This window comes from Macrobrachium nipponense, chromosome 6, assembly GCF_015104395.2.
Source record: "Macrobrachium nipponense isolate FS-2020 chromosome 6, ASM1510439v2, whole genome shotgun sequence".
Taxonomy (NCBI): Eukaryota; Metazoa; Arthropoda; class Malacostraca; order Decapoda; family Palaemonidae; genus Macrobrachium; species Macrobrachium nipponense.
In genome coordinates this window covers 60,253,980-60,266,869 of record NC_061108.1, presented here as the reverse complement: position 1 = coordinate 60,266,869, position 12,890 = coordinate 60,253,980, and the positions used below count along the sequence as shown (strand labels likewise).

Sequence of the window (12,890 nt, the reverse complement as noted above, 5' to 3'; positions counted from 1 at the left end):
GGCCTTAAAAGTGTGCGGCCAGAAAGGCAGGACACGCGAGCGAATCCCGGCCGGATTCCAAGAAGCGTTGCTTCCAACGAAAGCGGATGTCCTCTCACTGGAGTCGCATATTTCCATCAACCCGATGAGCAGAAGACATCCGGTATCTCCTCATCCATTCTGCCTTTCCTGGGGGCCCTTCCAATTCTGCGAGACAGCCAGACAGGTTAGTCGTTGTTCGCTTTCCGAGTGAAAAGGTAACTGTCAATGGGAATGTATATTTGGTTCCAGCATCAACCTAGAGCAATTATTAATATCATTATCTTTGCTGTTATTATTAGATCTGTAGTGTTTGTGAAAAATTATTCTGAGTACTACTAGCACTGATATTTCAATATAATCATAGTGATAAAAATATTTCTTATCTGCGAAGTTAGAAATCGCGAGGAGAATCATTGGGCAGTCAGTGCAATATCCCTGCTGACCATATATTGTGAATGCAATACTGTTATGGAACAATAAAATCCAAGTGGTAATAAGTTCAGTGTTGCATAGGATAAATGTCTTCGCTTAACATGTCAACTGTGCTCCTAAAATTGAGGTGGGCCATGTCTTCTGCCCTGTAGCCTCACGGAATTAGCTAACTGGACACTTCATAGTTACTTAGCAGCCTGCAGTTTGTCCCAATACGAGATGGGGATATCAAGCAATGACCTCCTACACACATGCGTCCTGCTGATGTCGAGCTGTAACGCAAAAGCGATGGAAACGAACTTGTCCTGTGTCTTTACAGAGAGTGGGACGACTAGAGGGCAACTTGGCTCTACCAAAGTAGTAGGCTTGATATCAAGCCAGTCGATTTGAATGATCGATTCTCTAATCTGCCATACATTTTCAATAACCATTTTGTTTCCTCCTCTTTGAAATACTAAAACGTAACATTATTGTGCTATTGTTGTTTTAAAAAAACCTGCATTGGTGTTTAATTGAAATTTTCTACCGCCTCTGGCAACCAGCTTCCATGCTTTCTTTCTCTACAACAGTGAACGTTATACCAAGGTCATGAGATGGCCCAGATGGCTGAAACGGATCGAGTTGCCAGGTTGCACCTTTTTGTTCCGCTTCAAAATGAAGGTCACCAGTCGGGGAAGGACGGCGGACGATCAACTTATTATTTTCTCACCAATGCAAGCAAACACGATGCCCCTCAGCTCAAGGTTGTTGTAGCTAAAAACCTCCCTGGAATGAGACCTGCATTTCAAACAGGTAAGAACTAATGTCACACTCTAATATATTGTGAGATGAAGAACAGAACTTAAATATCTAATTATACGCTTGATATTTTGGTTGAAGGTTTGGCAATTTAAATGATGTAATCTTTCCGATGTAAGTGAGAAGCAGCCAAACACCCAAGTTGTTCATGAAAGATTCAGATGAATTTGCCAATGAAAAGAATCAAGGAAATGATGGTTGAGTGAACGAAGAAATAAGTAGAAGCTGCATCCTGGAGTAATAGGACAGATAAGCACACAAGCGAAGTAGCGGGCGAAGAAAGCAATTCAGAACTAAGGGAGGGAGGCGGGGGGGCGGGGGGGCGCGAATAAGAGTACCATGAGTGAGTAATTGAAACCCGGTTACAATGACAGCATTCATTTATAAAAGCCAAATAATACATGCATATCTAGAATATCGACCATTTTAATAAAACTGTTGTTTTCATTACTGTTGTTATCATATCGTGGTATTATAGAAATACAAACATTGCGATCATGCGCCATTTGCATTCCGTTTGTTTACATTTTCATAATCATCAGGCGAGTGAGTTTTACCGACGTCGCCCTTCCCGTGAGCCAAACCCTTCCCGTTCTGCCAAATCATTACCGAGACTTACTTCCTCATTGTTATTAGTAGCTAAATGAAACATAATTCAGAGATACCTTTTCATCATTAATGATGCTGGGTTTGAAAGTGAATCTTACCTTTGCCTAAATGTACAGTGAATTTTAAATGAAGGAAAGGTGCGATTTTGCCAGTTGCTAACCTTGTTGCCGGGAGTTTCAACTTTGTTCTTTGATGACTATAGGCTGTATATAATTATTATAACGAGGATTAGCGTTGCAAAACTATTGTTTGGGATTCCCTTTCTACCTGTGATTGCATTCTTTTCCCATCCCCAGTGCCCAGTCGTATTTTCCTTTTTTTTCATTCTGTTGTTGAAACTGTAATTTGTTGCATTTATTAATTTGTGTACCTTGCCTGAAGCATGAATACAGTGGTTTTCGATTTACTTTCTTTAGTCAATGCTTCCTGTTGCTTATGCCAGTGCTTTGCTGAGTGAAGATCATGAAATATTATGTGGTTTTTAATTACAAAAATTAGTAATGAATAATTAGATAAGCTACAAGTTTAGTCAGCCAATTGGATGTATAAAGGAGATTCGTATTTAGCCTAGCCAACATTCACTTCTAGGCCTATCAGTTAATCCAAAGTTAATAAAAAATCTATTCAAAGGCGATTCTGAGATGAAATTAAAAAATATTGCATGTATGTATGTAATTGAAAATCGGATATTTTTAAAGTAAATAACATTTGGAGTTATCTCTTGGACGAGAAGTGGTACTTTCAGCGTGGTATGGCCTTTGGCGTAGATGCCATCCATCTTCTCAGTCGCTATAAAGCGAATCTATTGCCATGTGTAGTATGTAAATTATTGTGTGAAGAAAAATTAATATATCTGGTCGGTAAAAAGAATGAAGCCCCGCCATTTTATCCTTACAGAACGTATGAGTGTCGTTGTATGCTTGCATGTGTGGGGCATGCTTTTATACTGTTAATATTTATATATAGATAGATAGATAGATAGATAGATAGATAGATATAGGTGCTACTTTAGTAGGCGGTCTACCTGCGTGTTTCTACACTGTTTCGCCATGTGTAGTACTACCCCGTCGGTGGTCAACTGTCTCTAAGTGCATTTTACGACATTTGATCCCCTAGCTTGGCATAAGGCCAGCTTAACCTCAAACAACTACAACCCTTGGTCCTATTTTAGGGACATTTGACCCCCGACGGGCTAGTACTAAACACGACGAAATAGTGTAGAAATACGCAAGTAGACCGCCTACTAAAGTAGCACCAATATATATGTGTGTACATGTGTGCATGTGTGTACATGAAAAAAAAAGATGCATATCATATCATAAAATTCTACTTTCAGTGAGGTAATTGAAACAGTAAAAGCTGAATAATGAAATGCGAACGTGATTTCATGCGCTTAGTAATATATGTACAAGCCACCGAGCACGTATACAGTATGCACGGATGTACACGTCGCACTGCGCGCTTGGCGAATAAGAAGCGTTGACTCTCTCTCTCTCTCTCTCTCTCTCTCTCTCTCTCTCTCTCTCTTTCGGTGTCTGTGGACGTGCTCCACTGGTGTTGTCATATTCCTAGAAATGGTGATGATTAATTTATTGACTGATTATTGAAATTGATGATGTCAAGCCATGCACTGTGGGTTTTCGGCCCCTCGGGGCTCGAGACGGGGAAAAGAGGGAGTTGGAGCGGTTGGACAAGACAGAGAGATGTAGAAAATATATAAATGAGATGAAGTACAAAGCTCCAAAGGTGGAACTGCAAGTTGCTCTTAGAAATTACAGTTAGAGGTGTTGCAGAGCAGGATTGCAGAAATCGAGACTGGGGGGTAAGAAGAAGAAAAGTGGATGCAGTTAGGGCCCGAAGGAAAGCGGCAAACACTTTTCAGTGAGGACAGTGCACCACGTGAGGTGCTCTGACGACACTATCCTCTACAGGGGATCAGTGGAGATGGTGATTACATCAATAATGATAATAATTATATCAACAAAGAATTGTAAATGATAATGTATGCGTGCATGGATAATAATAAGTATCGTAATGATATACCTATAGTATACATGTATGTATACTGCATAAAATCGTTTGATATAATGTTAAAAATATCTACGTGTGCTTGCTGAAGTACATTTCCTAATAAATGAATACACGGGAATCCGTAATTAGGGAGGACACTTGCCAGAAGATTTATAAAAATGAAAGATCCTCGTCTTATATGTATATATATATATATATATATATATATATATATATATATATCTATATATATATATATATATATATATATATAGATATATATATATATATATATATATATATAAATTGTTATTTTCTCAGATATCGTGATCTTTTAGACATTTCTTTCACTCACACTGACCTGAAATAAGTTAGGTTAGTTAGGTGAGGACAGGTTAGTTTAGGTTAAGTGACGTTAGTCCAACGCACACATACATATATATATGTACGTGGGCGGGTGTGTGTGCGACTGTGCGTGTGTGTTCGTGTAGGATAAGGATAACGGAAACGAGCAGAATAACGTCAGAGTAACGAGAGAGAGAACGTCTGTCTGGCAGTAGTGAGCAATGAATCATCTCTCTCTTCCAAATAGAGCACCCCAGAATCGAGGCCTTAAGTTTCCAACTGCTAAAGTGAGGGTTGCGAGTTGCGTTTTCCTTTTGCCACCCTGGAATGAGCCTGTGCCCAAGTACCGCCACCTGGTTAAAAAGAAAAAAAAATCTTTAAAAATTGAATTGTTCACTTTCAAGAAATGCAGGTGGGAAGTGCCTACCTCGAAGAAAGGGTTTCGCAGAGTAGGCAACGAAATGTCTTTCAGCAAAGAATGCGATTCTTGGCAAGATGAATTGCCTTGATGTAACTGTACTGTAGAGGACAGCAAAGGGGAGGCGCTTCTCATTCAAGAGAGTCATATTCTGAACAGACAGCATAATAAGTTCAGCACTTATTTCCAGAAGCCGGGATGAAGTGATGGACTTTAAATTACACTAGTTACCTAATCCTTTTAGTTTTTTTTTATTTATTTTTTATATGCACGATCAGTGTAAAATGCGTTGTAATATTGAACACATGCAACCATAATCAATTAATGTTGAACTCAGTTTTCTTCAAAAAACCTAACGAATTTTAATGGAAAAAAAACTGGAGGCATAAGAAAAACTGGTGCAAACTATGTGAAGCCGATTCCGCCGATCTACTCGTTCGTGAGAAGGAAATGCTTAAAGAGAAAAAAATAATATATTTCTTTTCTTGTGGCATTTGCCTCCATGTTTGGCACCCACGCTTTTATATCTGTAGATATGATTCATTGTAAGAAAATCCTGGTGTGGCTCAGAATATTATTTCATTTTAATTTCTAGTGCATTTTAATGAAAGCACGCTTTAGAATTTATATTTTTATATTTCTTTGTTCCCACCTTAGTCAGAACATAAAATAGAAGAGATCGTACACGGTCAAGCATCACTCGACGAACTTCTCTCGATGTGACGTCAGAAGGGCAGTACACCAGGAAAGGACTGACTTTCCCCCTTCTGACGTCACTTCGAAAAAAATTCGTCGAGTAGAAGAACCCGAGCCCACGACCAGCTTATTAATATTATATATATGTATATATATATATTATATGTGTGTGTGTGTGTGTGTTATAGGGTCAAGGGAATTATTATGAGAATGCGTTAGCATATAAAGACTTAAAAAAGGCACGAATAGTAAAAAAGGGGAGTGGAGGAAAAGAGGAACGAGATAAATGATTTTTAGAAGGAAGGCTAACGACGTACCTAATGCAAGAAGAAACCTTTCTCACCCAAGCTTAACACCCAGTGGCCCAGGAAATTTGAAACCTTGGAATACGGTTTATATTTGGGTCACATTATTACCGACGACCTAAAAGATACGGCAGACATTGAACAGAGGCGTCGTAAACTATGTGCAACTGGCAACATGATTGCAAGGAGGTTTGCCTTCAGTCACCGAGACGTGAACTGCTGCTCTTCCGCACGTACTGTTACAGTATCTATGGGTGTTCCCTCTGGACGAACTATACCCGAGAGCCATGAGACGTAATCACTGTTGTGCACAATGACATTCTGAGACGCCTCACAAACACTCCACGCTACCACTCCGCCACACAAATGTTCTTAGAAAACCACCTGGACAATTTAAAATCATTGTAAGGCGAAAAACAAGTCCAGCCTGGTAACCCGAGTGAAGAAACAGCGGCAACTCGCTCATACAAAAGCATCTAAGGAGGGAAGCAAGAAGAAGATCTAAATTGTGGGAAAGATGGGAAAATGAGGCCTTTGTCTAAAGGACTTAATCTCTGTATTAGCAAGATGTCATCTGCAGATTTTTTCATTATTATATTTATTGCTGATATTTTATTTTTTCATTATTTCTGTGATTACTATCAAGTTAAGTTTTATATATATATATATATATATATATATATATATATATATATATATATATATATATATATATATATATATATATATATATATATATATATATATATACATTCAATTTATGTATTTAGCCCTCTGGACCAGACTACTGTAAACCACCTAAGGTCTCGTAGTGAAATTTTAAGCTATATAATTTGTGCACTAACTGTTATAACTCTCATGCATTTTTTTTCTCACCAATATTATTACTATTACCAGAATTATGATTACTATCTTTTATGCTACCTCAGCTATTTTGTGGATAAGTGCCGATTACTAATTTTTCCTATCATGTTGACTCATATATCTAGATTGTGTAGGTTACTGTGTATTTTGTATGTTCATTGTATATGGTCTTGAACCGAAATAAAGGATATTATTATTATTATTATTTTATTATTATTATTATATCTATCCCAAAGACCTATGTCACCTCCACTACAGAAAACTAAGCGATGCTACGGCTCTCCTGACATCTTCTGACACGTTCGAGCGCCGAGAATTAATTTGGGTTAGGCCAACTCGAGGGCCTTCTGCTTAATATTACTAAGGAAAACTCAATGCACCTTTGTTTAAGGGAAAAAGTTGAGATTCCTCCCTATTAAGGAAGGCCTTTTGGTTTTAACCAATCAAATCAGCAGTGCCAGACTTTTAAGGACGTCCTATAGTAGGCCTCCACGAATATCCTACAAGGATGCCTGAAGACACACCCTTAAGAGCCTGGGCGTTTCCAAATGAGAAGCTTACCAATTACTACAGGAAAGATGACAGGAAGACGTTTTGAAGAAAGGGCCATAGCCACTCAGACAGACATAAGGGTTCTTTCAGAGGAGGCCACACCCAGAGCCAAAATCAAGAACCCAATGGCGGTGCCAAGAAGTTGACATCGAAATAAGAAGGCTCGACATAAGGAAGAGAGTGAGAGAGAAGAAAGCAGAGAGTGGGGGAGAAGAAAGCAGAGAGTGGGGGAGAAGAAAGTAGAGAGTAAGAGAGAAGAGAGTGAGAGAGAAAGAAAGCAGAGAGTAAGAGAGAAGAAAGCAGAGAGTAAGAGAGAAGAAAAGTAGAGAGTAAAGAGAAGAAAGCAGAGAGTAAGAGAGAAGAAAGTAGAGAGTAAGAGAGAAGAAAGTAGAGAGTAAGAGAGAAGAAAGCAGAGAGTAAGAGAGAAGAAAGTAGAGTGGGGGAGAAAAGTGAGGAGGGGATGAAGTGCGAAGTGTGAAAGAGAATCGACAGCATATAGTCAGCGGAAGTGTTGATCGGGCCCCAGTGACAACATTGAACTCGTGTAAAATTCCCCTAGTGTCCAATAGACTTGCAAAGAAAGAAAAGCACCTCTTCAGAATAGTTTGTCTCGGTCCAAGTACCCTAAACAAAAGGTAGAAAAGAAGTTATAAGTTTCCCTATCAAGAATGAATACATATAAGGACACATTCAATTCATTTTTCCCAAATAATAAAAACTTTATAGTAAACAAGATAGCTAACAATTCTTGTGTGAAGCGAACTAATTATATACTTATATCTCATTGTCAACACCAATTCCAGTTCCCTCCACCATCATTTTTCTTATTAAATTTTCGTGGCAATGCCAGCTTTTTTTAGATTACATAAATGAAGCCCATCCTAACATTAGATTTACGTTGAAAAATGAGAAGATGACTCCCTGGCCTTTTTGGATATAAAAATAACTAGAGATAACCACCTTTTCACACAATGTTTTTTAGAAAGAGTACCTTCACTGGGCTCGGAAACAACTTTTTTAGCTCGTGTTTCCGTAATTTTAAGATTAATGCAATATCTACTTTGGTTTTTAGGGCCTTCGGTACACATCTGGATTGGCTCTCCTTTCATCTTTTTGAAATCGAGTTTCTTTTCTAGAATATTTTGTTAAGAACTCGTTTCCCAAAAAGCTGGTTTTTAACATTATTAGTAAATTGCTAACGAGGTATCTGTCAGCACCCACCCTTAATTTTAATGTACCTAAATTAACTATGTATGCACCCATCCCATTTATTCATCAGACAGTTTACGTGTAAAAGTTAGAAAATTTTATTGAAAAGGAATTTGGTTTTTTGAAACTTAATCTTATTCCCATGAATCCACAAAAAATTGGAGGGTTTTTTTAATTACAAGGACAAATTACAGGATTTCATGAAGTCCAATATCATATATAAATTTGAATGCCCAAGATGTCTTGGTATTTATGTTGGTTCTTCACGGAGACTGTTACAAGTCCGTTATTACAGCCATTTGGGATTAAGTTATAGAACTGGGTCCAGAATCTCTAATCCGAGTTCTCTAATATAAGAATTCATGCAAGAGTTTGTAAGGTTACTATCGAAAAGAAAGATTTTTCTATAATTGGCACCACAAAGCAAACTACCCATCTAACTACCCTTGAGTCATTGTTTATTAAGCACCTTTCACCTAGTTTAAACTCCAACACCTCGTCATCTCCTCTCTCTCTGGCGTGAGGTTTTACGTTGTATGCAGACCTTACCGATTTTAGTCACTCAGCTCTTTCCTTCTTTATGATTAGGTATTTTCTTCTCATTCCCTATTTTAGCGTTCTGATTATTTTTTAATTTTTTAAATTTTATTGTAATTTTTTAAGTTTATTTAATTTCTATTGTAATTTTTAAGTTTATTTTAATGTTGAATTTCAATTGCAGACTGAATGATGTTGTTGGTGACAACATGAACGTTTCTTAATAATAAACACGTGTACATGACTGTCGTCTGATTGGACACCTCTTCCTTTATATTCCTGGTTTTCCTTATGTTAATATATATAATATATATAATATATATATATATATATATAATATATATATTATGTATATATGTATATAATATATATATATATATATATATTATATATGTATATATATATATATAAATATGTATATATTATATATATATATATATATATTATATATATATATGTATGTTAATATATATATATATATATTATAATATATACTATATATATATATATGTATATATATATTATATGTTATATATATATTGTATAGTATATATATATATATATATATAATATATTATTATATATATATGTATAATATATATATATATATATCATATATATCTATATATAACATGGTATATATATATATGTGTAGATATATATCTATAATAATCTATATACTATATCATATGTACATATATCTATTATATAATATCTATTATATATACATATATTATATATATAGATGTGTGTGTATGCAATATATACATATATATACGTATATCCCCTGGCTGTGCAATTAATAGCATTCGCATGAACCTGCTTCCCATAGCCCCAGTTCGATTCTAGTTACGAAGTAGATTTTACCCCATATATCAATCATATGTCATTTCCTTTACTACGAAAACGTTCTCTCGGTAGCTACGAGACGTCCCTTACACAAAACGGTGCACGTACTGGTCTCGTTCGTCAACGCGTGCAATCGTATTGATTCTCCACTTACCAAGTTCGATGGTTTTCGAGTGATTCAGCGGGGTGAACTTCGTAAACAAATGTCTTTGAGCTTTCAGACAGACATTGCCTGACCCGTCTACTTTCGCTTTCATTTTTCTTGTTTCAATAGTTTCGTTGATCTTCATTCTTTAAAAAAAGTAAATAAAAAGACAACGTTTATATTTTTTTTTCTTTTTACTACAAATAACTTATAAAATGTATCTACAATTTCACACATCTGAAGTAAAATGGTAGAACATTTTTTTATATATATATTCTTGTCGGTTTATTGACCCAACAGCACGATAGCTTTATATATGATTCTGCTACAAATCTACAATTTCAAACTCGGTTCTCACAATGTTTTTCAACGCTGATCTGGTGTCGCCCCTGACAACTCGAATAGCGAAGATTCTGAATCTGTCTGTCTGTGCACAACCGATTAATTGATGGTAATGTTTATTTTGGAAGTGATTTTCACATAGAGGGTATACTATATCTGGAGATGCTATCTGTATACCAGTACTACGTAGTTCGGTGGTCTTCCACAAGGGTGGGGCTACAGAACCTTACACTATTGAACAGGGGCTTAGTGCAATTATGATTTTTTTTATCCTGAATGTTTAATGAGTATTTAGTGAATGTTTAGAGTTTAGTAAATGTTTAGTGAGTAAGTGTTTAGTTAATATTTAAGGCAGTGGTTCTTAACCAGGGGTGCAGGCCGGTTCCCAAGGGATGTGAGGATGCCTATGAATAATTCAAGCAAAATATATTTTCATATACGTGTTATATTTTCCTGAAAAAAAAACTTTTTGCTTCAGAAGTGTTCCGAGATTGAGATAAACCTAAACTTAATTTCCTAATGAAGTGGCAAAGTTGCAACAGACTCGAGTACAAGTAGTACACGTATGTGATTTGGAAGGACGAGGAAGGGACGTGTATAGGACAAGTAGGTGACGCAGAGAGAGGGAGGTTACCATCCCACCCGCACCATCAACACACAGTCTGTTGCTTCAGTGAGTTATATAACTTTTTCTTATTGATACATATACAGTAGACTGGAAGATTGGTTGTGTATTATTTCTGATTTTGCTTTCTTCACATATTTAAATGGGCGATGGGCTGTTTATGTAACATAGATCATTACTGTAGCGGTGTAGCCATTACAATGAATGTTTCTCGTTTTTCAGATTTGTCCGCAGTATGTCGAAGAAACGGAAGTGGAATGACGACTGTCAAGTACGGCTTCACTTGTGCTACAGAAGGATGAAACACGACGTCCACAGTGTATCCTCTGCAGCACAGCACACTCTTCTCCAATGCGAATTTGAAGCCATCAAAACTCAATGAACATTTCAAGAACAAACATTGTGGCAGGGATACAGGAAATGATATCGTGACATTAAGAGCCAAAAGAACTAGGTTTGATCAGGCTGGCACACTGCCAACATACGGATTTTCGCCAACAGAGAAGCCTTTACTGCATGTTTCTTATCAAGTTGCATACTAGATTGCTAAGTCAAAGAAACCCCATACAATTGGTGAGGAATTGATCAAGCCATGTGCCCTTAAAATGGCAAAGTTTGTTCTCGGCAAGGAAGCTGAGAAGAAACTGCAACAAGTGTCTTTGTCAAACGATGTGATCCATAACCGAATCATTGACATGAGTGATGACATCCTGGAACAAGTTGTAGCGGACATCAAGGCTAGTCCAGTTAAGATTAGCCTACAAGTGGATGAATCAACAGATGCATCAAACTGTTGTCAGCTATTGGCTGTAGTTCGTTACATGAAGGAGAAAAAAGTGGAAGAAAGTTTTCTTTTCTGTCAGTCCCTGAAGGCAACTGCACAAGCTATAGATTGTTTCATAATATACAAGAATTCTTTGCAAGAAACGAACTTCACCTCGACAAAATTGGTTCAATATGTACCGATGGTGCACCAGCCATGCTGGGCAATCACTCTCGGTTGGCTGCATTAATGAGGAAAGAAATTCTTAACCTGAAAATCACTCACTGCTTTCTTCATCCATCACGCTCTTGCAGCCAGGACATTGCCCTGGGTCTGAAGAAAACTCTGGAAGTTTGTGTTAAGGTTGTGAACTTGATTCGCAGCCATGTTTTGAATCATCAATTGTCTCAGTCACTATGTGAGGAAGTGGGCCAGGAACACACTGTGCTTTTGTACCATAATGAAGTGAGGTGGTTGTCACGTGGTCGTGTGCTATCTCGTGCTTTTGAACTGAGAGGAGAAATTCATCAGTTTCTCCGTGAACGGGTACAAGAACTGGCTATATATTTCAATGAGCCTTGTTTTGTTCAGATGCTAGCCTATTTGGCTGATGTGCTTTTAGCACTCAATGAACTCAATCTCTCTCTGAAGGGAAGGGGATTTAACATTGTGACTGCAAGCGAGAAATTGACTGCATTCAAAGAAAAACTTGTCTTGTGGATTAAGCGTGTGAATATGGGGAATTTGGTAAATTTCCCCTGCTTGGAAGAGACACTCACGGAGAATGCTACCCTGCAAAAATTGTTGAACATATGCAGATGCTGTGTACTTCATTTGAGGGTTACTTCTCGTGTGGAGAGCTGCAAACCTGTGACAACTGGATCCTGAACCCTTTCAGGCAGAATTTGGACAATGTTGATGATGACAGCGGCATCAAGGAAGATCTCATCGACCTAAGACACAATCGTGGAACCCAAATGGAGTTCACCAGTGGTCAGCTATAGCACTTCTGGGCTTCTCAGCTGGAAGCATACCCAGTGCTAGCAAAGAAAGCTCTCAAAGTGCTAGTAGTATCGTGTGCGACTACTTACCTGTGTGAGCAGGGATTTTCTTGTCTACTTCACATCAAAACCAAAAGTGGAAATCGGCTAAATTCTACGAGTAGCACTCAGTACAAAGACACCAAAATAAAAAAAGAAACAACAACGAAGTCACTTGGTTTGCTGTGCAGTGCAGGCAAAACAATGTAATTTCATTTTTATTAATATGTACTCTGGATCTTTGTCATGAAAAAAATGTAATATATGAAAGAAGATTAAAAAAAACGTGTTTTTCTATCAATACACATCACAACTTTGTATTTTTTGCAT

General features: G+C 37.2%; 2 long non-coding RNA genes across 3 annotated transcripts in view; one reads left to right on the top strand and one right to left on the bottom strand.

Moving 5' to 3' along the window:
• The window catches only part of LOC135216788 (uncharacterized), a 21,853-nt gene extending 9,027 nt beyond the window's left edge, over positions 1-12,826 (top strand). The window contains exons 2-5 of the long non-coding RNA XR_010314921.1: positions 1-205; positions 1,023-1,245; positions 10,611-10,805; positions 10,980-12,826. The exon at positions 1-205 is cut by the window's left edge and continues 42 nt beyond it. This is a non-coding gene — a long non-coding RNA (uncharacterized LOC135216788). The remainder of the gene's footprint in view (positions 206-1,022; positions 1,246-10,610; positions 10,806-10,979) is intronic.
• The window catches only part of LOC135216787 (uncharacterized), a 401,154-nt gene that overhangs the window by 350,761 nt on the left and 37,503 nt on the right, over positions 1-12,890 (bottom strand). The window lies entirely within an intron of this gene.